The sequence below is a fragment of the Perissodus microlepis genome, chromosome 7 (assembly GCF_051167445.1).
Source record: "Perissodus microlepis isolate ML-2025 ecotype Zambia chromosome 7, ASM5116744v1, whole genome shotgun sequence".
Taxonomy (NCBI): domain Eukaryota; kingdom Metazoa; phylum Chordata; class Actinopteri; order Cichliformes; family Cichlidae; genus Perissodus; species Perissodus microlepis.
In genome coordinates, this window is record NC_140467.1 from 39,468,993 (window position 1) to 39,495,995 (window position 27,003).

Below are 27,003 nucleotides of genomic sequence, written 5' to 3' on the forward strand. Positions count from 1 at the left end.
TGCATCTTTCTTCACATATATTCGCACAAAAACCTAAAGCTTGGAGAGAAAACACTTGAAAAGGCCAACTATAAACTGGGTCAAGGTGCAAATAATTTGAACACTGAGCGCAACATCTCGAGGGAAATTTTAATAACCTCCCCTTGACCTGCTTCTACAGCGGGTGCTATCACTCTGCAGGAATAAATGCCTCTGCCACAAAGTGCTTTTGCCTGTGATCATGAGTGTTGGCCTTTGCAAAGAGGAGTGGGAGAGGCAGAATTAACAAGAAACAAAGGTCAGAACGTTGGATGCAAACAAACTGACCCATTTTATAAAGTCTCTAAGTGAGAAAATACATGCGCAGTTCAGGTTGTAGATTCCATTTATCAAAGTTCTTCCAGGATGAAGAGGTACAGTCAGTGCTTCGGGGAATGTGGTGTGCAACAGCTGAAGGGAAGACATCATGCATCTCCCGAGTGTCACAGAAGAGCTTTTTACTCATCTCCTCCCACTCCTACTGTACATTCAACAGAGCTGCACTTCTCACAGAGCTAGCTGTGCCTCCTCACACAGTGCTGACTCACACCAAAAACATGCTGCTCCACTGTGCAGTGTCACAAACATGCACACATATCCTTCAGTCATATCAGTTATATCGCTTTAAAACACGTTCAGCTAACATCTGATCGAGTATTTACTGTCTGATATCTCCGATGCACCTACTCTCTCTTTTCATAGCATTCTGTGAATCGTATACCAGCACACAGGGCAGTGAACAATGGCAGTGTGTCCATAGCCCGTATGACCTTCAGCCCACCCACCATTTGCTCCAAGTACTCGCTGCTGCTTGTGGGTTAGCACTGCCCACTGGGCCTGCTTTGTCCAGTGGCACTGAGCCAGGCAAAGACCAACATAAAGGTTTTGTGTTTGTGTCTGGTGAAAATAGTTTCTTCGCCCCGAAATGCCAAATCCTTCAGAAAACCAAACCTAGTAGAGTAATAAGCATTTTTCATTCACATACAGCTTTTAAATACACTGTGGCTGTTATTTTTGCAGCACTTGCATGTATCTTGTTGGAAATACTGTATTTCTTAACTTCCACTGACTCCAGCTAAAAATGCTGCGCTGTTCACAATTACGACAACTCGTTAGAGTCCTTTATCTTTTCAGACAGCTTTGCACAGTAAAAACCTTCATAAAAGCATGTTTTTAGAACTGATTCATTGTTTGTCTAAAAATACAGGGTGCGGATATGAAAACACCGAGTGGGAAATGAGTGAGTACCATCCTGCTGTGCCTTCTTCTGTGTTTTTTCTAGCCCCGCCTCTGTTGATTCATGTTAGGAGGCCTAACATCACAAGCTGACATTTACACAAAATCATTCTTCCAGCTGGTTCTTACAGAACACTTGCAGAACTGTGGGAGTTTTCTGTTTTTGATACCTCATTTTGGGTTAATGCGTTTACTAGAAGCATGCAGAGTGTGTCTATTCATGTGAATGCCTTTAGCACCCACACACAGCCCTGAGGGCAGCTGAGCATCCAAACAAAACTTTCAGGCTACAAACCACTTCCTGGTTAGAAAAGGAGCACAGACACAGACCACGGTCATAAACAATAAAATGTACAATTTAGATCAAATAAAGCTATATGGAAGCGTATGACTCACTGTAACTCTGACTCTGACTAGACAGAAGGCCAGCATACGTCTTTAATGATTAAAAAAAAAATCAAGAATTGGTGCACAGGTTTAAATTTGTTTTGAGTTGTTTTTCTTTTAATCCACAAAAAGGTCAAAAGTATACATACAGTCTCAAATTACAAATTAAGAAAAACATGTGATAGAGCAGTTGCTGATGAACAGATACAACCTTTTAAAATGAGAAGTGAAATCAGAGAATGCCGCTTCATGTTTTTTTGTAGCTCGTTCCATTTACAGGCACCGATGAATTTAAATCGAGATTTTCCAAGTTCCAAGAGCATCAATCTTAAAATGTCCTGCGACCATTGTAAGTACAGCACTGTGCTTAAAGTCAGTCAAAGACAGGAGGTATAGAGGTGATATTTGCTGCAGAGCCTCTTAGATAAATACTTTAATTTGCTAGGAGGGCACGATCGCTCTTTTTTATATAAGATATAATAATGAGTAAGAAACTACTCAAGTTATTTAACATCTATACATTTAAAAATATATATAGATGAAACATGTCATAAATCTCAATTCTTTTAATTTTCCTATGTAAATATTATGTTAATTTGTATCCTTGTAAATGTGATGTTACTTTCTCACTGTGTCTTTCATTCGTGTCTCACCTTCAGCATGTGTCACCCACACGGAATTTAAAATTTGTATCCGCAGTTGAATTTTGTTCGACTTACCGCTAAATACAACATGAAGAGTTTTTTGCTGTGCTGACAAAAACTAAATAGCTCTATTTTTTTAAACTGATTTTTTTTTTACAAATACACCAAGACAATCCAGAAAATGTGCAACTGTCTTTTAAAAAAGGTGTAAGATTAATAATATAGTGAAAAAAAACTACTAACACATTTGATTTATTAGACAATTACTAGCCTACTCTCAGGCTCGCCTACTCTAATGTTCCTGGACCTTTGAACAATCTTAACACTTTATCATATTTAACGGCAATCTGCACATGTGTGTTTATGTGCATGAGCTGCAGTTTCCACTGGGGGAGGGACTGTGTTTTTACAAGTCTGTTAATGGGACACTATAGCCTGTGGTATTCAAACACTACTTCACTTTGCCCACGTCTGACCTGATCTTAGCCAAGACGCTGCTTCTAACATTGCCTTGAGTCACTTTCTGCTTGGCTGCATCTCTCACACTGTGGGTTTTTTTTTTGTCTTGTGTTTTTGTGAACTGATAGCTAGTGTTTTTTTTGTTTTTGGTTTTTTTGTTGTGCAGCCCCCACAGCTACCCTGCTCACAGATTAGCACCCTCGTCTTCTTGCTCTGAGCTCCTACACTTTCCCCTCCTCTCTTGTAATCATCCCCAACGGGACAGAAGTAATACTGAAAATACGACAGAGAGCACCGATGCTTAAAGAGCACAAACACGTACACACACGTACACACACGTACACACACACACACACACACACACACACACACACACACACACACACACACACACACACAAACTGCCTTCTATATATTTTTTGCCAAAAAAACAATCCATTGATTTCTACCTGGAGCTTTAGGCACAACAGAACAACCAAACTTCAGCTTTGAACCACAGAAATGGAACGCACACACATGCTCACATGAACACACATTCCTGCAAAATGTTTACATGGAAACAGTGTTTGGGAGGGGAACAGGTCTTTTTCCTGCTGCAGGTGGAAAACTACAATCGTACTGGGAATAGCTGGTGCTAGGCTGCCATGGGAACACAGCGGCCTTTCCAAAACAACATCACAGGCAGGGGTATGAGGGTGTCATGTGATATATCTGTTGATGCGACGTGCTGTATAACAGAATACTGTATATCGGAGCTGTTCGCAGCTATTAAGTCGATATAGCTCCTGTGTGGTGTATATGATGGATTCTTTTTCGTTTTGTTTTTGGATCATGCATCCAGCTTTAATTCTGTGAAAATCCTAAATGGCATCAGGAAGCAAAGGTCATTATTATTTGTCACTAATTTTAAAAGATTCAATAATCCTTTGATTAAAAAGTGCACCTGCAGTTTAACTTACTCAATACTTATTTAGACTAAAACTAGCTTTTCCTACTGCAGGAAGTAGTAGGTGTTAAGACAAAACCTGCCTTTCGCTGATATTTTTAGGCTGGAAAATGAAAAATACCTCCGAACAGCCTTGAAAAACTCTGGTCACTCATATCAGTTAAATTTGGAAAAAACGCAAAAACCCAAGAGCTACATCTCAGACTGTACAGGCCTTGGTTACCATGTTAAATGTTAAACTTCATGACAGCAACATTAGAAAAAGACTGAACAAGTATGGCTGGTTTGGAAAGGTTGCCGAGGCAAAGGCGTCTTCTCTCTGAAAAAAACTAAAACATGACAGCACTGCTTGGGTTTGCAAACATGCATATGAACAAACCACATGACTTTTGGAACAACTTCCTTTTGACAGACGACACCGAAGTGGAGATGTTTGGTCATAATGCAGCGCCGGACGTATGGTACACCACACACAACATATCAGCACAAACATCTCCCTCCAACTGCCATGCACAGTGCTGGAGGGGTGTTGATTTGGGCTTTCCCTGCAGCCACAGAACATGGGCACTTTCACTCATTGAGTCAAACTCCTCTGTATACCAAAGTATATTAGAGCCAAAAGTGAGCCCATTTTCCAAAAAGCTAAAGCAAGTCCAAAAGGTATTGCTCCTCAAAGTGGTAAATACTAAGCCACTGAAAAATGGGGTGTACTTCGTTACATAGACAGCTAAAACCTTACACTTGACAGAGGGTGTGCTTAGTTTATGCTACACATCTCAGTGTTTCTTCTTTCTGCACTATCATTAACATCATCATTAGTCTCAGCTATATTGTACTGTATACAACATTTAGTCATACTGTCGGAGCATAAACACAAGCTAGCCATTTATTTGCCCCAGTCAATCTCACACATACAAGGAATTAAAAGGCTTGGCTGAGTAATAAAGAGAGCTGTGGCTGACAGACAAAGGAAACATTTGTTGCCTAAAGCCCTGCAAAGGAGGGGCGAGAGTAAAGAAAACAAAGGGGAAAAAAACAAGACCACAGTTAAGGCAAAAATAGGTCTAAAAATTACACAAAAAGAAAGGAGATTTTAAAAAAAGATGAAGACAGGGGGTAGAGACAATACAGCACTCTGAGAGCCATGAAATTAAAGAGAGAAAGGGAGGGACTCTCAAAGGAGGCATAAGATATCCTCGATAGTGAGCTGCCTTTCCATCCCCCATCCCGCTTTTCACTCAGGAAGGCAGTTATAAATCTGCACAGGCTGCTGTCGCCTTTATTGGACCTGGGGACGAGGTCTGTCATCCTATCACTACCATTATACCTCCACTTCTGGTTCAACACACACACACAGACACCTTTAAGCTCCACCCGGCCCCACAGGATGCTAATGTTACACTACAACACTCAGAGCCTTTTTTCTTTACCCAGCTATTTGATCAAAGCGGAGAATGCAATCAAAGGTCGAAGGGTGTGTCTCATGCCCCCACCCAAAGCTCCCCAATCCAAATGTGATTCATATACAGAGTGCTATTAGGGCAGGGTGCATTTGGGAGGACTAAGCTTATTGAATAGGCCAAGTCTGGATACTGGAGATAAATAAGATGCAGCCCTGTCTCTTGGATAATGCTGCAATTCTCATTACAGTCAAATATGTATACAGTGTATATGTAATATTGTAAAGAAGAATATTAAAAGGGAGGAAAAGAAACGTGGAGGGCAACCCTTCCCCTGAGTTCTTCCATCCCCTTAATATCCAATTTAGAGACAATTTAGCACAGAAGTGAGGGGGGGCTGGTAGACGAGTAAAAGTGGCAAGCTGTGGAAATTAAAGTGAAGCCTCAGTTACAGCAGAGCCGGAGGGGACAGACATGCCGTCAAATGAACTTGAACACAGCGTTTCTACCGTAATCCTCCCACAACTGCACAGCCGCTTGACGGAAGTTAATTTGATAAATGTCAGTATCTCGTCATTAGAGGAGAGACTTTAGTGTCATAAATTGCACACAGCTGGATTCTACTCCTGAATATGTCCAATTCAGACAAATAACCAGGATGTTCGGTTCCTTTTAGCTACTCGGGAGACGCGGGAGAGTGAGCACTTTGAACTGCTGAAAAAAGAGACGACTGTCTCGGCTGCCATGTAAAAACCAAAGTAGACACAATATTTGGCTGCAGAATTCATTCCTGTGGAGACAATGTGTCCCAGGAAACTCTTTTTATGATTCATTTATTTTTGTATTTCAGATTGCCAAGTATAAAGACATGACTTTCCCCTTTTATTCTTTTTTTTTCAATTCCTTATAAAGATGATTTCCCCAAATGAACCAGCAATCACGGCCGTCTGATGCATATCTGCTGGTGAATTTCTTGTTTCCTGCTTCCTGGCAGTATTAACATATTCTAGTCAAGAAATTATAACAAACCAGTTTGCTTGCTGGAGGCAATCTTTTTGACTCACCATTGATAATCTCTGTGGAAACCACCCAGCAGCAGCAGCAGCAGCAGCAGCAGCCGGTTCCAGTTATAAAACTGGTGCTATTGCCAAGCCAGAGACACAGCTCCTTTAAAAAAAAAAAACTAACAGCACCGCCTGCAGTGATGTAATCATCCCTTTGTTTCAGAACAGAGGGATAAAAGACAAAATTGTGATGCAAAAAAATGTTTACAGAGGAAAAGTGGGGCCTGACATCACACCAGTGGATGAAGGGATACCAGAAGATGAGTAGAGGAACAAAGATATCTGTATATACAGTATGTCTGCATGAAGTGGGGCCTTGTGTGCTGAGCAGCTTCACAATGCTACAGTTTGTGCTATGTGGTTTGTGTATTTTCCTAAACTACGCGTGGAAACAGATGCAAATGTTTTTCCAAATCCCTGCACAGAGACGAAATGCCAGATTGCTATCATTCACCAGTTAGTCCGCTGCCTCCATGGAGGTACGGTTTCCCTGCTGTTTGCCTGTTTGTCTGTGGGATTACGCACGATGAGCAAGCGGAATTTTATGAAACTTGGTCAAGAGACGAAGCGTGATTTAGGAAAGAGGCCCCAAAATTTGGGAGTGGATTCTGTCACTTTTCACAAAATTTAAAAAAAAAAAAAAACCTGAAGCAATCCTTCAAGCTGCATCACAGACAGCCTATGCAAAACAGCAACCTGAGGAATAAAACAGAAAGCATGAGGATTTCCCTTTTTTACTGAACGACTGCTGGCAAACTCCATGGAAAACGAGGCTATTTTGAGAAGCACCTTACCTTCCACAATGAAAACTTATTCAGTTACTGTTACGTACTCGTTAGTGTTCCTCAGGGACCACAGTCTGTCTGATACTGTAAAATTTTGATGATTCTTCAATGCAAAAAATAGTTTGCAAGATACTGACTTTTTGAAGTCCAAGCTGTCGTCCTTAGTCTCTTACCCAAAGTTTATTTTTTTGCTTTTTATGGTTATAATCTCAGTTGATGTTTTGAGTACTCGGTTTAGAAGCTTTTGGATCTTTTCGTTTCTTAGTATGCCTTCGAGCCCAATTTTAGTTCTTTTGTATTCCGGGTTTTGAGGCGACTGCTTATTTTGCTTCTTGGAGTTTCAGTTTATCCCTGCATTCTCTGTTGGTGTAATATGCCCCACATTATTTAATTCCTGTTTTATTTTGATAGTGTCTTATCTCATGTGCCTTCTATTGAGTTTAACTTCCCTTGTCTCCTTACCCCTGATTTGTTCCTGCTGCGTTTCCCACAAGTTTCCCTCTAGCTTCATTACTTAGTACATTTGTTGTCTGAGCCTCACCTTGCCCTTTGTTATTCTGTCACTTTGCTGTTCTCCCTTGCTGCGTTTATCATAAAACCATATTTCCTAGTATTTTGTTTTCCTGGCCATGTTTTCTTGTGCGTATTTCTGAACCTTGTTTGTTAACACTGTTTTGCCTGCCACACGGTACATCGTGAAACCAACAGGTGGGCCTTTTTTTTTTTTTTTACTAGCCATTCAAAAAAATTATAAGGCATTTTAAAATCTGTTGCTTTTTTCTTGAATCAATACCTGAAACCTGACCAATCCCTGAGGCAGCAAAGCAGCTCAAAACGTTTTGTGCTTCACAGTCGGTAGTTCCTGCTCCTGAAAAGCTGTCTGCTGTTACTGCAGCAAAGCAGCTCTGTCTCTGTCTCCCCAGAAGACATTACTCCTGAGGTCCACGACTATTTGTTTCTTGGGCAAACTGGGCCCCTGCTGGAGTAGCTAGTTCAGGACTAACCGGGAGTCCTTGAAAGCTACCTCCCTTACAGATAATGATTTATAATTAAAAAAAATATATTTTTAAATTCATTCCCAGACTCATGGGCATGGGCGATCTTTTTTTCTTGACGGCCTTAGAGAGTTCTTTGGCCCTTGGAATGATAACACCATACACTACAACAAGAATGAGAAAACCAGACCCAAGCAGTAAAAAGCTTAAATAAGACATGTTACTTCTGAAGGAGACTTATCATCCACAACACCACAGTTTTAAGGTAGAATAAATGTAAGCCAGCACTTACATTATCTTTGTTACTGACTTGTGTTTACATGTAGATCATTTTGTAACACATGGCTTTCCCAGTGCTCACTTTGAGACCGTTTTCTTCTTCTGATATCCTTAATCTGATCATCTCATGCACACAGTTCAGGCTGTGAGCACAGCAGCTCCACCCACCTGCTGTTCAAACCTTCTGTTTGCAGAATCTGACAGCAGTGTGCACATTTATCTGCTGACAGGAGTAAGGTTTGTGATTTTGTGGCATCGCAGATACATTGGTGTTATGGCGCAGCATGAACCAGGCACAGGCGCGATGTAAAAAGTGGAATCTCCAACAAAACAATGTCAGAAAGTTTTTTTTTTACTCTATTATGCCTTAAATTGTGTCTAAAGTGGCTCTAGAAAGTAAAAAAAGAAATATTTTACTGAATATTCTCCAACCATCCATTCTTTGCCCCTTAGCCAATTCAGGTTGGCAGGGTGGTTGAGAGCGGTAACCACGGCACCACCACTGAAAGTTTACCATGAACAGAACACTAACACACACCACAACACACAGTATAGTTTTAAAACAGACATCACACTGATGAAAATGTTTTATTATAGCTTTATTAAGCCAGTGTTTTTATTTTCTATGATTAATTTCTTTTAAATTGTATCACATTTGCCACATCCGGCTCATTTTTTCAATTTATTGCCTAAAAAGAACTGTGTAATAAATTTATTTGTTTGTTTTTAAAGTACCCATCAGTATATTGACTAACTTCAGGATGCTTTGAATGAATGCTTTGTTTCACAAGCCTCGTGCTTGGATGGATGCTGCATCACTGCCACAACCAGGGAGACAAGCAATACAATAGAAAATTATGTGATAAGAAGACAGGAAGATGAAAAGAGACAGACAAGTTGACAAGTAGGCGGGTTGAAGATATATAGTGTACGGAAAGAACTGACCTAAACACAAAAATAAACAGAATCACAACAAAAGAGATCACATACACAAATAAAACCGCACCACCAATCATGGAGGCCAGTCGCAGAGTCTGTCATGTCTCGTTAGTTTTGTCATCTTCCCCTCGGTGCTGTGGGTTTTTACATCTCCTCTGTACCTGCCAGCTTTCTAATTCTCTTTCTCCTTCCTGCCTCTACTTCCTTTCATCACACAGTACTTCAGAGCAGAGCGCGCTCCTGTCTCGGTGGACACGCGCTCAGAACACACCGCTCTTACCCTTAATTCTGCCAGACAAACCTTTGATTCCATAAGCGCCTGTCGCGTCTTTCCCGTCAACCGCTAAAGTCATTAGGAAAGAGAGTCATTACTCCGACCCCCGAAGCGTTATGGGGGAAATAAGTGTTCAAATTGCTGCAAAAATCACACAGAGACTCTGATGAATAATACAGCATGTTAAATTACTTTCTCCACTCTGGAATTTGGACGGTGCTCATTACAAAGTGGTTTCTACTGGCAAAGACGGTCTGGCTTTAGGTTGTTAAGGGAAAGGGAACACTAAGGAAATTTTAAGGTAGAGCTAATTTATTTGTATTTCCATGTGTTATTATAACAAGTCCATATTCTTAATCTTTAGTTGAGGCTTTACGCTACATACCATCTTTCCTCACAATCTCTTGATTTGTGCGTTTGTCTGCTTCCTTTCATTTCCTTTCCAAGTTGGCCTTTGCAGGAGCCAGCCTGCGATCTCGCCACAGCGTTAAATCTTGAGGGCAGACCTTAGCTCTCTGACAATCTCTTTAATGCATCATGAGCACCGTGGTGATTGCGTGTGTTTCCATGTGGGCGGAGAGCAGCCTCATTAATTTGTCTACAGCAAAGCTGGCACTCTCCACTGATATCCAAAAATCACTCTGCGGCCCGCCATAAGTAATGTGCGTGTTTAAAATGCTCTAATGTCTCTTAGGGGTGTTAAGCTTGGGGTGCTTGCATCATTAAACCAAGATGTGAAGATTTCATCAAATAAGTAATAGTTTCACGAAAATATTCAATATAAAATCTCAATAAAAGCTGCTTTCACACACAGCAGCTGCAGAGGAAGAGAAAACGATGCCATACAGCGGTTGAAAATGAACCAGAAAGTGCCTTGCATAAGAAAAACTGATCTCAGCCTGACTGTTACTGAAAGTGCACCAATACAGTTACATCTGAGGTAACTTACAGGTCTAGCAAATGTAGCCTGTCAGCTGATTTCTTTCACTTTAGCTTGAACTAATAGATTGCAAAAAACCATGAGTAAACACACTAGCAGCTCACTGAGGGTACACTTATGCACATGTGTGTTCAGCTAAATGCTAATTTTAGCGCATTACACACATCCATGTAACATTTCACAAGGATAACAAGCTGTTAGCAGTGTGTTAACATTGTGCTTTTTATGTAAGCCACTGCAGATCAGTGTCAGAGCATGCTGTTTGCTAATTAGCGTTGAGTATAAAGTACTGAGGGTAACAGTGACATCATTAATTTTGTTGATCAACTCATCCAAAGAGCCACGTAACCAGTGTAGCAATTACAAGTACAACATATCAATATGTATACTGCGAACACAGGTGTTTCTGTGTATCTGTTGCTGGAAGCTGAAGGCAAAGGTTAAAGGTTACCGCAGTAGGAGAATGGGGACAAAGGTCGCCTGTTTTTCTTTTCTTTTTCTTTCTTTTTTTTACTGTGTGTTTCTGTGCGTATGCCTCGAGGGAAAAAAGCTGAAAACCAATTACCAAAAAATATTACTTTTCCAATCAATAAAACCACCAGCTAGAAAGCTCACAATGGACTTTATCAGCTATTGGACCTCACTCATTTCATGAAATAATGAAAGCACTGAATGTGGTGTTGCAGACAGTCTTTAAAGAGAAATATGCTCCTATAATGCTGAGCAGATCTGTTGTCCAGGTGTGACATTTTTGCAACAGGAGCATATAAAAAAGCTAAAAAAAAAAAAAGGTCAGCTACTCCTCTGTAATTGACATTTTTTAAGTTGCTGTCCATACACAACATTTTCTAAAGCTCATCACTCTATTGATTTCACCCTGAAGCCTCAAGCTTTATGTCAGTGTAAGAAATCCCCCCTGTTAACGTTGCTTTGTTTAAGCCCAGACTGAAGCGAATCTGAGGAAAGATTTGTTGTACTTCATCCACTGTAAACAAATTTTAATGCCTAAAATACGTACCACATGATTTCTCCACTCTCACTTTCACTAGATCTTTGAAATAACACACTATGCTGACAGTTAGCAGAAAATGAATGAACAATAATCTATCAACGACAGGGCACAAATGAAGATAGATAACACGTCTGACAAGCAGATGCTTAGCAGACATCTCATTATTTTTCAGTGTAACAGCATAACAGTGCAATGGCTGATCAGACTAACAGATTAATACTATAACACTAAAAATGGTATGTTAGTATCCTACAAGCAGTCTGAATTGATTGTGATTTTTATAATGGGATTATGGTGTGCACTGTTTTATGAGAATCTCAGTGTAGAAGCAGAGCAGATACCACAAAAGCTTCAGCCAGCTGTAGCAGATGACACTTGCTGATTTTCTGCATGTAAAGCGATGTAAACACATAAATTATTTGTTGGTTCAATTATGCAGGGAAAGCTATATATAGGACAGAAAAGCACCAAAAAACACCACTCAATTGAAGTTGAGTAAGTTTCAGTTTATATTAACAGCATCCAAGCTGTTATCCTCTTATGTGATCCTGAAATCCATGCACCTGTTTTGGTGGTGCCGTTGAGAAATCAGCTTTGTCCCAAAGCCTAAAATGTTTCCAATAGCTAACATTAAATTCTTATATTAACATAATGTAACAGCAGGCTACTCAGCAACCATCCTAACACTTCATTCTGTGTCTTAACATTTTAAATAAATGACCCGCAGTCATGTTGGCGTTTTAAAATGTCTTTTCAATAAAGAAGTTTATGTTTTATGTTTTAAGTACATGGGACAATTATTTTGTTTTGGTGTTGAAGTGGATATTGAGAATAGCGTAATTCCACCAGTATTGTGACATCCCAACCTCAGAGATATTCCATGATCAGGGTAAGTATTATTATTGCAAAGGGAAAGTGTTTAGGAACCAAAGCAACTCAACCATGAGTGCTCTAACCAAATGCTGAGGCACATACTGTATAAAGGTCACCAGTGCTCTGGACTGAGCTCCACACCTCCTTGCCATTAACATCAGCACCAAAAACCTGTGCCAGGAGCTTCATGGCATGGGTTTCCATGGCTGAGCAGCTTCTATAGGTGTAATGCATAGGTTCATCAGTACTTTTTTCCATGTGAAATATCTATGAATGCCACTTTTACAAAGTAGGAGTGTGGCTAAAATGTTTGTCCAGCAATTCTACTTCACTTTGCACACATTTCACAGAGTAAGTCCACATTCAGTGAATGCTGTATGTTTACATCTCTTTGTCATATCATTCACATCATTACAATTCCCAGAGTCCTGTAACAGAGGTGGTGTTATCCTCCTGCTGCTGCTGTTGCTTAGATTGTCTCTAAGAAACCAAATCAGCTCCTCACATCAGGCGTGCGTGCCTGACAACTGCACTTCTGCCACTCAGCAGTTAGCGGCATATAGCCAATGGAACGCCCTTAGAGCCAGTCATTTTAATAATTAAACATGACATCTGACCATTATACATATTGTGAACAACAAAATCTCTAGCCCAATATATTTCCTGTCTAATCACACAGTTTGATGGGTTGGTGATTACACCCCCCCCCCCACCACCCCCATCACACTGTAGTATGGGGAAAATCATTAATTAATAATATATGTTTATTATCTCCAACCTAAGACCAAACCACGAGGGCTAACACTCAGTTTACTTCAACCCTGGTCCCTGTCCCTCAGCTTCTGACTCAAACAATAGGGCCTGCAGCGGAGCTTATCATCCGCAAACAGCAGAACGAACACAAAAGGCTCCAGTCTTCCTAATCTCTGGTCAAACACAAGCCGCAGCAACATCACCGCTTGGGGCAATAAATGCTGCTTTATGCCACAGCTGTTCTGGGGGACATGCGTTAGGACTTTCTAAACAGACCACAGAGATTTGCCAAAGCCTGTCTCCAGGGGAACTGTTGCCTGGGTTACCACAGCTAACAGGAAGGGAATTTCATTTGTGATTATGTAATCTGTCAGGATGCACAAGAGGCTTTTATTCATACTACTTACAAAATATTATAGCTAAAAAAAAATTTCTAATCCTATTATAACAGACAGTGGCTCAGGGACATTTTTTTCTTACTCACACATGGATCACACACCCCAATCTATCAAATAAGTCTTATTTCCACAAAGAGGAGGAAAAAGACTGCAACGCGCCATATGGTTAGCTGTCATTTTACATCCATTAACAGTGTTTCTCACCTAACCTAGTTGCAACTAAATTTCCGTGGCCTGTATCAGTTCTGCTCTAATCTTCTCCTCCACCCCCTTTACTATCCTTCCCCCCTCTTTACATTGGCACTGCGCCCGTCTGACTGTCTGCCAGATTCAAGCGTCCCAGCATTAATTACCTGAATCCAGCACTCACACATTCCCATGATCACTCTAAAACCTACACACACACATAATGCCCTTTCAAACACACACCCATTTGATAGTGGAGCATAAACACACTTTCTAAAACCCACAGTAGACTCAGTCTAAGACTTTCTTTTTTTCGTGTGAACATACCAGTGCTCATTTTCACAAAATGAGGACAGTGAATAATAAGGGAGATAAAAGAAAGTCTATACAGAAAGTCATTTCAATTATCTGTGTTGCTCCGGCTGTCTGGCGGCTGCTATCTCTTGAAAGTTAGGGGCTTAGCTCACCACTGTGTCCTAAGGGACTCAGTGATGAGTAACCAGTTTGCTATTTGATTCCCCTCCATACATCTCGGGGCTAGAGCTCATCAATAACCTAAAGGACTACAGAATCTCCCCTATCAGGACAAAGCAATGATTGTCTTCTAAAGCTTAAAAACACTTCAATGATAGCTAACAGCATTAAACATTTCTCTTCAGATCTAATAAAGGATGTTTTGTTAAATTTCCCCAGATACATTTGATGCTAACACCAACAACAGCAAGCCTGCCCTGCCAACTGTATTGCATTTTATTGTATATTCATGGCTGCACTGTGATATGATGAAAAGGCAGGCTGAACCAAAGCAAACCTCCTGACTTTAATGCATAAATTCTACCATACATTTACCCCAAATGTTCAGCCTTGACCCTTTACTGCTGGCAACAAGACGAAGAGTGGCACAGGAAAATCTGGACAGGCCTGTGTAAGTGTTCGTGTGCTTCTATTCCTGCTTTCCAGAGGTGAAATTAAGGACAGTGCCTTCCATGAGTCTCCCACAGGAACATAACTTTAATATACTGACAGTATTCATAAACTCATCCATAAGCATGAGCAAATATAGGAAATATCCTCAAAATAGGGAAACCAAAGCCACAGCAGGGCACGTGTATGCATTAAATATTGCTTGTTGCAATATTTAATAGTTTAAAACATAAAGGCCAAGCACGTGCATTCAGCATGAATGTCTTGATTCATGCTCAATCATCCAGATAAGTAAATCCCAAAGGGTTGATTCTGTTCATCTGGATGTACCGAGTGGGAGAAACGTTTCGTCACTCATCCAAGTGACTTCTTCAGTCCTGAAGACCAATCAATTATTTTGCTGTTATTATGTTCTGCTTACCAAAAGTGGTTAGCGTTACATAGCGAACAAGTCCAACACAAACTGTCTTCACAGAAATGATCACAAGCATTAGGCTTGTCACAAACTGGGAACACAACTCCACCGAAAAATGAAAAGGAGGAAAAAAACAGCGAGAAGAGATGAGAAGAGCCTCTCAAAAGCATCATCTACTTTGTGAGACAGCGAGCGAGGCAGTAAAAATTAGAGTCTTTATTCTCTGGCGCCTCGAGGGAGGAATGATATATTAAATTTGGGTTAAAAGAATGCGATAGGAAAGGAAAAACTCAGATGGGCATGGAGTGCATGCAAGACACGGATCTGAGGCGTTGAAGGCTTTTCTGTGTTTCACTGCTAGATGGAAATTAGAAGCGTTTACAAAGCCTGATCAAGGCTACAAGCCGTCAGTGAAACATGACTACAAGAGCAGCTGAGTGTCACTCAAAACTGTATAAGTCTGTATCTTCACCTGACCTACTGATTCTTCACCAGCTTCACTCTCTTCGCTCACTCATCTACCTTTTCAGCCACATCCCTTTATTTCTCAGCCCTCTTCCCCTCATGTCTAAAACTTTCTACTAATCTTTTCATTGCTCTCCTCCCCTTTCATCTCGCCCTTCTCTCTCTCTGGGGTATTGACTGATATTGAGGTGCCAGTTACACGGCCTGCTGGGGTAACATTAGCCTGCTTATGTAACACAACACTACAAGCAGGGGAGAGCAAGGCACTGCAGATTGTAGTGCCTCATATGTATGCACGGGTGTACACCCACGGGTGTCATTTAACTTCAGTACATTATGAGAGAGCAAAGAAGCATATAAGCACTTTTGAAGCATCAGGTCCAACAGGCAGCTGAGCGAATGTTGGTTTTGCTTGACTTTTGACTCATATAAGCAGGGACCTTGTTAAAAATCTGCATTAACACGTGCCAGGGAAGCATATACTATATATGAAGCATGTTTTCTGAAGCATCAACATGAGCATTTCACATTTCATGTTGATTTTACAGAGTCAGAAATGACGATATTTGAATGTTTGAATGAGAAGGTGGATTGCTAAGTCATCAGCTAGGCAGTAAGTGTAATTAGCTTGCTAAATGAATACATTACACAGAAAAAGTGTGAAGCTTGGTGTAAACACATATAAAACACTACAGTTTCAGTCTGAGAGCTGGAGGACAGACTTCTTGGACTTACAGTTAGTACAGTTAATGACACAGCAGGCAGTATTATTAATAATAACACACCCTAAAAAGGAAACTACAGTACATTGTCACATATTCGCTGAGGTGAATAACGCATAGGTTCCAATTCCTTCTTTTGTACCACGCTGCTTATTGGTGACTGTTTCTTTTCCACCCCAGAGGCTAGGGTTTGGTGAAAGGTCGTTCACACCACGGCAATGGACACATCTTATTGAAGCTGCAGTTTCGTAAATGGTAATTTGACGTATGTCAAATGACTATTTCCAGTGACAGAGCTGCAGAGCATGTTAAGTCAGTTTGGCTGCCTAAGATATCACGAGTTACCTTTTCTTGCTAAAAGTGCTGCTTCTTTGTGCTTAGGGTTAATAGAGGCAAGCCAGTAAGTCTGCATTTACACCATGAGACAGACCACAATCCACAGAAAAACAGGTTTCCTAAATGTTTGGATCCTAACTGTCAGGTGTACCCAGTAGAAATGCTCTATTTTTGAGGGGCCTTTTTCAGCTTTATTTGACAGGCACAGTTAAGACAGAACAGGAAAGCGGGGGCAGAGAGAGAAGGGGGAAGACATGAAGCAAAGGGCCGTGGGCCAGTCTCAGCCGTATGGCATGTAGTTGCCCGCTCAACGCACTGAGCTAAGCCAGCACCCAGAAATGCTCCAGTTTTGAAGATCAGTGGTAGTCACACTAAACAGATTTGATACAGACTTTGTGTTTACTTTGTGCTTTACTTTTGAAACAATTCTAACTTTACCTTTAGGGCCTAAAGCACGGAGACATAAGATGATGACATAACAAAAGCACAGCAGGTTCTTGTACTCATTCAGACAAAGAAAATTTCCCCATGGAGTGTCGGTGTCCTCAAATTCTGTGGAATCGACCTCTTCTTGTGTGTGTGTGTGTTTGTGTGTGTGTGTGTGTGTGTGTGACTGGGAGGGCAAAGCAGGTGGGGGGTGGGGCTGCTGTGGGTTGAAATGGTGCACAGCAGCACTGCAATGTTTCTCAACCACCAGACAGATGTGCAAAGAGCTGCTGTCGACATGCCTATTACACACCAAGGGCATGGCAAGGGAGCCACACACACACACACGCCTGGGCAAACATGACCTCATATAGAGCAGAATACACCGCAAGGACACATGAATGCCATCTATCAACACTGAAGCATATTTTCACGCAACTGTAGTATGCACACATCAGCCCAGATGTGCGTGTTTTCTACCACAACATTAAACTCTATATGACCAAAAAAGGAAAGCAGTCAGCGATGGAAAAAGAGACAGCGAGTGTGTCGCTACAGTAGACGAACAAAGGAGTCATTTTTGTCATCGTCGCTTGGAGGTGTAACGATGAATCAAGCCTGTCTCGCCATTTTGGGAGCGTATGTGAGATAAGCGCAGCTACAGGCCCTCGAAATGTGCAGCACAGCAAACTGTAAACAGCTTCCTAAAAAAAAGCCCCAAAATGTCCTGTTGCCCTTGAATTTAAACATTTTCTGTCTGAAAACCCTTGATTTAGCTTTAGCACCATTTAGCTTACAAAAAGTTGTGCGACAGAAGAAAAACAGTTAAGTATACATAGCAAAGGGTATATTTAGTGCTGATGTGTAAAGCAGAAATACACTTGAGTAAATTTACCAGTCATACACACCCAGTAACACGCACGTGCACACACTTACAAACACAGAGAGGTTTATTTATGGGTGAATGAGGCTGAGATCTCGTTCAAACCAGCTCTGAAGGTGGTCTGGCAGATCTGGTCGCACTCCAACGCTCCAACAGCCCTACATGAAATTATAGCTTGCTATCCTGGGTCTCCTATTTTCACGATACAGATTTCATTTTAATGACTTTTGTCTTTTAGACAACTTTTCATCATTACCATGAGATTTTTTTTCTTTCAATCTCACTTTTTCCCTTTAAATGTTTACTTTTTGGCCTTTTTAATAACAGCAAGTAATTAATTCCAGACTGAAACTCCTGTAAAAATATCAATGTGACACTACGTTTGATCAAATCCTCTAGTGGTGCTTCTAGGTTGCAGTAATTCAGTCAGAAGCTAGTTTTTAACAAGTAATAAACAAGGAAAACAGCGCTGGATGGACCAAATCAAGGATGATATGAAGGCTGTGAATGTTACACCAGAAGACGCCCTTGATAGGAAGAAGTGGAGGAAGGCATGCAAGATAGCGGACCCTGCGTGGCGGGATATAAACCGCTAGGAAGAAGAATAAACAAGGAAAACAAAAGCAGAATGCACTACTGACTAGCAGGCATCAAACAGAGAAAGATTAAGGTAATGTACTCAAAGGAGAAACATGCAAATCCAAAGATAATTGCAGCTATCAAAAAGTTCTGGTTGTAACTCCTTTAGAAAATAAGGGAAAAGGGCAGTAAAGCTAGCATGTCACAAATCTACCACAACTACATGAGGTCTTGTCAGATCAGTGTGTGGTGGGGCAATCTTCAAAGAAAAGGTGAATAGTTCCCAGTGAAAATCAGATAGTATTTATACTTGAAATGTTCACGCCTAGGCCCAGTCACAGTGACCTCATGAGCTTTGGTTGATAATGCACTGAAAATCAGTGATGTTTACATGTCTACCACTTTCCCATGCTGTCAATCTCAATACTGACATCATTTCTCTAGTCCAATTATCTTCACGACCACTTTCATTAAGCCAATCGGCCTCCACTCCGCATGGTTTAAATCTGTGCTCTCTGTCATTCTCCCTTTCAGACTCTCGTGCCACCCACCTCCTCCCCATCTCCACCTCAGACACCTCAGCCAGAGCTCTACTCAAGCCTCAGTCTTCATCTTCACCACCTCCGGTGTCTAGACTCTGGGGGGGGGGGGTCCTTTCCTAATCCTATCACCGCTGGGGTTCCATTCTACCATGATGGGTCATCAGAGTCTAATCGCCAAATACATTAACTTCTCTATCTCAATAATCATGTTCATTTCTCCATGTGATCTCTCTTTATTGAAATGTAATTCATTTTTAACGCTGTCCAACTATCTGTTGTTTAGATAATCTATGATGCTGTGCAGCCTTGCATATGATTCTGGTTCAAAATTTATTAACAGATGGGAAATACTCCCTGAACTCTTCTTGTAAATTCTGAATCACTGAATATTTTGGTTAAAAAAGAGCTCCAGTCACATATGCCTGCAAAGCAATAGGCGGCCCCTTTGCAACCCCTGCTTGCCAGGGAAAAATGTGGTGAGAGGCTGTTTAAGACTGCTGCATAGGTACGGTCACGCAGGGTCGCCTGTAGCTTGCATGAAAGATGGTGACTTTGGCAACTGCTAGTTGAGTGTCAGTGAAACTGTGAAAAGTGCAACACACGCTAGCATCATATTTAATTTACTGGTCAGTGTTTTATAAGACAATGTCTTCTATGCAAACCACAGGTGACTGTGGCAATCTGCTATCAAAGCAATCACAAGGAGGTTTTTGTACTGCAACACCCTCTTTCCAACCAATTTCACCTGGCAACAGCCAGAAACTTTTAGCAATTACTCACTATCCTTTCTAGGAAGACCCATCCTTAGTGACCATACAACGTTTTCTGTTTCCTATAAATCAGTTATTTTATTCCAGATGACCTTTTATTGAGGTTACTGCAACTCAAAGTGCTTGACGAGCTGATGACAATACTCCTTATGATCCAAACACACAGACTCACATTTAAACTGCATGACACGTAGGCACGATAACCACACATGGATACAGGCTGATGCACAAGGTTAACAAACAAAATCCACAAACGCTCTGGGGAACAGTGCAGAGTGGGGGAGAGAAGAGGACACAACACCATTGGAGTATTTTTGGCCTCTTTTCTCATGAGGCTGGAGCTATAAAAACAAATCTCTTGTCTGATTTGTAACAGTTGCAGTTTGTTTAATGCGTAATTAAAATAATATAATCAGATATCACTTTACAGCAACAGAGGAAGAGTAGATTTATTGTCATTACACGACACTCTGTCTTTGGTTGCACTCTCACTCAGCTTTGACACTTTGTCCTTCGGGTTCAAAACTGCTCTCATGGTTCACCTGCAGATGGTAAAAACAAGTAAAACAAGTCTCATGTTTGTCACATTTTTCATTTGACAAATGATCAATTGGATCTGCACAAACTTGTATAAAGATACTAATGCACTCCACCTGCAAACCAGCTATTTTATTCTGTAGTGCATGGAAGAAATATAAAAAATTATGTCTGTTTGCTCAGCTCAGCAACTCCAAGCCAAAAATTGTATGCATCCCCCCCCCCAAAAAAAAAGTTGAAAATTGGCTCAAAATAGAGCTGTGACCTCAAGAACAAAAATCAAATTAAAACTCGAGTCTCCCAGAGGTTCTCCTCTGCAGAGCTACAAATGCAACAATTCCCATGCGGGCATCTGCGCGCTCCACTAATGGTGGAAAGAAAGACGAGAAGAAGTTAGATGACAGAAGCGGGTGCAATCTTGTCTTCAAATATATGTGAAGCCATCTGTGAGTGTCACATTTAACATGTGCATGCTTTTTTTGTTTGTTTATAGCATTTATCCTCTGACTTACTGACCGCAGTTAGCTTTGTTCATTTTAATGAGTGTTCATGCTGCTTAAACAAACATTGTCAGCACGTGCACGCATGCACGCACGCCCACACACACACACACACACACACACACACACACACACACACACACACATATGAGGCTCACTGCAGCCAGGCAGTCAGGCAGCAGAGAGTCCCCAGACAATATAGTGCTGACTGCAAGTCCTTTTGCTTTGTTTGTTAAGGAGAATTCAAACACATGTTTAGTTTTCATGAAAACCTGTTTAAATTAGTACACTACTGTATATTTTCATATTGATTTTTTTATATTGTAGGAGTTTAATATGCAGTAAATGCCACACTTACTTATAAAAAGCTCAGGAGGCCCTAAATATTCAGTTTCAGACAGTTTATTTTCCTGATGTTGGCTCTGTATGATATCAAAGAGATGAAATATCCTTAATATGGTGGCCAACCTGGGGTTTAAACCCTCCGTTTGTGAGGGTCAGTTAGTTCAAGTTCAAGTCTAATTAGAAGAAACTCTACTCAAGTCCAAGAATACAAATACAGAGCTGTGCATGCACATAATAAGTCCCCTTTAACAATCAAACAATCAGCCAAAGGACCAGAGAAGGTGCCACACCATAGTCCCACACTGTATATTTAATATTATCTGTTAATATTAATTTTATCCACATCATAGAGCTCCATAACTGGGTATACAATGTTTTTACAGCCAGAAAGATAAATCCTCACCAGACAGATAGAATGAGTCATAAGATTTGCAGTGTCTGAGTTAATAGTACTCCTACACACAGAAAATCCAACAAACAAGAACCACAACTGCAGCCACAAAAACAGATTTAATCTCTTAACTTTCTGGGTGTTGAAATGTTTAAGAGAGAGTAATTGCTTTCATGTTTCGTGAAGCTCTTGACAACTTTCTGTCTTTGTTGCTACAAGATCAAGTCATGTCTATGAGTCTTTCTAGTTCAGGATGATGTGTTTGATGTGCACATCAACCAAGAAAAGCTCCAAAAACCAACAATTTATTTCATAAAAATGAAGCTAACACAAAAGCATTCCTAGCAGCACAACAGGAGCTAAAGATATGCTAAAAAAATGACAACATTTAGATCCTTAGACTGCATTTGTGTTTACAGCAGAACTCAAATATCTCAAATTCTACGCTAGTAAGGCACTACACTCCTACTTAAAATGACTTGAACTGAAACACAAAGTATCATGTGTTACAATTAGTGTCTTTAAAGACTAGAACGATAATAAGGAAACTATTACCGTTGTTACCTCCCTGCAAATGAATGCAAAGTCAAACAACACAAAGTGACCACTTTTGCTCTGTTGTGTGAATGTGAATGATTTGCAAACCTGTTTCTAATTATGCATAATAGACCAGTCAAACACCAGGCGACTGAAATCCTTGTCTAAATGATCCAATGAAGAACAACAAAAGCTTAAACATAGACTGAGCACAGACAGGAGGATTAGACAAAGAGAGACACATAAAGACTGCTGACAGCACCGTCACAAACTCTCTGTATCAAACCGACTGAGGTGGCAAATAGGGCCACACATAAATACAGACAGACATAAAACACAAATTACCTCTGTGAAAATCCCCCCAAAAGAACTTAGTGATGATGTTTGTGTTAAGTTTTGTTTAAATGAAAGCAATGATTACATGTAAAACTAAACCATATACGCTGCCTATTGTGTTCCAATATGGGCCAAAATTCTAACCTTCTTATAGCACTAAAGGAGGCTTATCCGCTGACACTAAGCAGAGATGTCACTAAGCTACTGTTAGGATATCAGTGGGCTACAGAGGCCAGGACCCCTCACACTCACACCTCCTGTCCCACCCTCCTACTCAGACATTGTGCAGGATTTGGGTCAGGCACAAATTCTCACACAAAGGCGTGTGTGTGTGTGTGTGTGTGTGTGTGTGTGTGTGTGTGTGTGTGTGTCATTACACTTGTCAGAGAGGCTCTGCAAAGGCTCTGCACATGTAGGGAAGCAAGAGAGAGCATGGAAACAATTAACCTAAATTAGTTACAGAACTGCAAGGACAAGTAGTATTTATACTTGTGGTTTTTCTGAGTAACACTTCAATCTCAAAGAGGTAGTTTCCACTACAGCAGTACACAGCAGGACAGAAAAATAAATAAATTAAAAGCATAACGAATCATCATGAAGGATTTCTTCAGATCAGCTGTGTAGACAGCCATCAATTTTATTTTGTTTAACTGAAAAGTTCCAAAACAGTGTATGAGAGCAGTAAAGTAACATTTATCTGTTTAACCCACCATATTTGTATTTTCTTTATCCCTCCAAGCTGGTTAAACCAGTTGCTGTATTATGTTTTACAATAAATTTGCATTCTCAAGAATGTGGTCTCTGCTAGGAATAATGACAAAATATGCAAATGCATTCAAATGTAAAAACAAAACAAAAACAAAAAAAACACCCCTTTTTGTCCATTCACCTTTAAAGTAAAAGTTTCCTCTTTTCAAAATGGCTGCACCGCTGAGGCACAACTTTTATTTTGAAGGCAAAAGTCCTCTGTTTCCATTACACGTCACACTTTTTCCTTTTTTAGTACCACCCTGTGAGGTGCAGTCAATGTGAGGTAGAGGCCTTTTTTAAATACAAAATTTCTTCCAGCAACTAGCAACGTCCAGGAACCAGCCAGGACATTTTTGTGTATTCTGCTGTAAAGCAGAACTCAAAGCTTCAAAACGGCTATCCACAAAATAAGGAGCCCATCTTTTATATACAGTCTATGGCTTAGGCACACAATTATGAGGCAGCTACCTAGTTTCTTATATTTTTATATCTAGGTTATAATTAAATGTATTTATTAACAGTATTGGCTGGCTTCGTCCAAAAAGTAATATTACATTTTGTAAATCTCCTTTAAAACATTATTAATGTTATAGAAAAAAACTGATGTGACACTAGCTAAACTACTTTGCATACCATTATATGCTGTTTATATGGATAGGTGTGGGATAAGTGTCCTAAAGTAAGCACATAAATTAACATGAAACAGAGTCTCAGAACTATATTTAAACACAATCTTCAAGCAAATTAAGTAAATGGAGGTTTTTGTGTCAATTAGGAAAACATTCACTCTTCAAAATCATGGCAGCATATCTGAAATATAAACACACAAGTAAACAGACAGTCTCACGCGAGTTAACACACTGTTGTAAGAGCACTCAGCTTAACATTTGAATGATCTCACACAATCACCGGCTGCACTGGCCAGAGTAAGTAGCCTTTTAGCACAACGTCATGAGCCTTTGGCAACCCCGAGTCAACTTGTGGTTGAAGAAAGGATTGAAGAGAGAGAGAGACCATTATTCACTGATGAGTGGGACAAAGGGCAGCGGGGCCTCGCCACACTCCAGTGACAACAAGTAATAGTAAACCAAAAGATGGGAAAAGACCTTCGAGTGACCCAGTTTAACCATTAGCACTGTTTAAGAAGTGGAGTTGGGATATCACAGGTCCAGTAATATTCCAAGTTCACACCAAAAGAATCAACAAGTTTGTGAGGCTGTGTGTGTGCACGAGTGAGAGCGTGAGAAAGAGAAAGTGGAGAGAAAGATGTGTTTGTGTGTCAGGAGAGATCACAGCGAGGGGTGTGGGAAAGCAGCATGTGCTGCAGTTTATCTTGATATGTGTCTTTCTTTGACACTTTGCTGTCTCCTTTTCCCATGTCTTTGTTTCTGTTATACCTTGGCTATAGTTTGAAAATGAACTACAACTACAGATACTGTCTGTATAGTGTTTTAATTGATTTTGTCTACAAAAATGAAATAAAAAAAAAATAGAAAACAGAGAGTCACAAATCACAATGAACCAAGCTGAGAGAAATCCCGACTGCTTTTTTTTTCTGTGAACTAAATTAAAAGCCACATTGTAGCATAATAACCTTACTGCTTTATGTTTTTGGCCTCTAGGGCCAAAAAACATCCGTCCTTTTGGCCAAATTCAGTCTGGTTGGTTTTCTGCCTGCTCAGCAACATATTTATCTGAGCACCCGGAGAGCTACCTGAGAGCTTTGTAACCCATGAGAAAAAGCTGCTGGGAGAAATAATAAGCAGGTATGGCAAAGTGAGAGCGCCTTCTTGGGGAGATTCAGTCTCTAATTGAAGCCATCAATAACTCGGACACACAGGTCCCACTGTGATAATAGAGAGCTGACAACCTGTCTCGGGCCACAAATTCTATTTTACCACACATGTGAATACACCCACGCGTACAGACACACACTATTGTGGAGCTCTGCAAAATTTACAGCTTTCTCCATTTTTGTTGCTGTAACACATCCACTGTCATTGGCGGAGGCTCAGTTTAAATCCGCTACAATGCTAACGTAATTTAGCACTGTTGTTAGAAAGTAAACCAACTACAGTGATTTATCATTGTAAAAGGCGTTACACACCGAGCGCGTTACCAAAAAGGCACACAAAATTGTTATTGTATATTAACACAGAGCAAGTCAAAAAATTTAAATCGAATGATTCTTTTTGATACACCCTGTATTTTACAATTCATCAGCTAGCAAGGAGTGCAGAAAGATGAAGACATCCATCTGATCTGACCTGATTTATCTTATTAAATAGTGGAGAATAGTGGAGGAAGATGTTTTTATAATCTGGTAGGGTAGCATTCACAACAGACATTTAATACAGTATCTTTATTAGATTTTTTTTCTAGGAATTTTATTGGCTTTCTTCCTAATAAATCTGACAAATGTAGTCAGTAGACAGACACAGTGGATCTCTCAACCCTGAAAATGTATAGTTTTAACAGAAAATCCAATACTACAGAGTTTTTTAAACAGATGAGTCAGGCTTTTGCTATTAACAAATAGAAAAAGTCCCACCAATACACTGCAGCAGATGTTACTGAGATCTAAATTAGTACCTGCATTACCCAGATTGTTTCTTTAGCAGTCATATGGGACCGAGGTTTGTTTTGTTTGACTCAACAAAAGGTACATGTCTTAAATATGCTTTAACAAGCTTTGCCTCCTGAGCAAAATTAATTGTGCTTATGCTGTGTACTAGTCTGAAACGGCTTCACAGCACTTGCTCGTGTCATAATCACTCTGCTGGTTGTAGTTCTTTTCCTCACAGACCTTTTCTTCCTTACTTGTCTGATGAATTTATTTAAAAACCCCTTTTCACCTTCTTTTTCCTCTTTGCAGAGTTGATGTTCCCCACCTTGGCTTGACATTACAGCACCAGATTAAAAATAGAATAATTCTCATTCAAGCAAACAACGAGGACATGACTAAACACACTCACACTTTAATATGCGATGTCCCACCCATGCTGTCCCTTAAAATGTTCCGCCTGAGGTCCATGAATCAGTCTCACATAGGCAAGACGAGTGACATCAGTGTCAAAAAATAGCAGCGCTGCCTGCTGCTGCTTCCATCCAGACCCAAGTACAAATACACCCACATAGCATAAATCCATAATAATGTAACAGTGAATATTAGCCAGACAGTAGTTGTTAGATTTCTCCACAACACAGAAGGTATTTCCAGAATCATTAAATGGGTAGTATACGGTGGGTAGTATACCAGACGTACCCAGTACAGGAAGAGGGATGGTTTGGTCATAATTTCCTTTATGGTATAAAATTTAAATATCAGCATGTCCTTGAACAGACAAATGCACGCTGCGGCTAGTCTAAGTGGTTCTTCTCACTCATGGCTCTAATCATTATTTTTTAAAAATCGTATTACAATACAGGAAATCTACTTCTGTCTGTCCATCTGTGGGTTTCTTTGTCCACAAATAACACCTACACCATCAGGGCCTAAGCAACCAAACTTGGCCCCTGAAGGATCTGATCTTTATCAGATACATTGACATCATCATGTTGCCTGGCAACCACCTAACAACATGCTAAAAATGGCACATTTTTATACACCTTTAAACACATTGTCTCTTTTTATTTTGCAACAATAATATTGAATTTGTATCCACGAAAGCTGAGAACCAACTAGTGAAAATGACATTCTCCACTCACAGTTAAAATCTTCCAGCCTCCAGCTCTGCCTCCTACATTTTATATCAGTGCCACTGTCTCCAAACCATACATCATTACAGGTCTTACTACCATCTTGTGTAAACCTTCCCTTTCACTCTTGCTGCTACCCTCCTTCTATCGCAAATTGCCCCCGAAACTCGTCTCCACCCACTCCACCCTACCCACATTCTCTTCATCACCTCTCTTGTGCACCGTTTGTCGCTTTTGATGGTTGACCCAGGTATTTAA

At 40.4% G+C, this 27,003-nt stretch overlaps 1 protein-coding gene across 1 annotated transcript in view; it reads right to left on the reverse strand.

Moving 5' to 3' along the window:
• Positions 1-27,003, reverse strand: part of bcr (BCR activator of RhoGEF and GTPase) — an 84,674-nt gene that overhangs the window by 37,057 nt on the left and 20,614 nt on the right. The window lies entirely within an intron of this gene.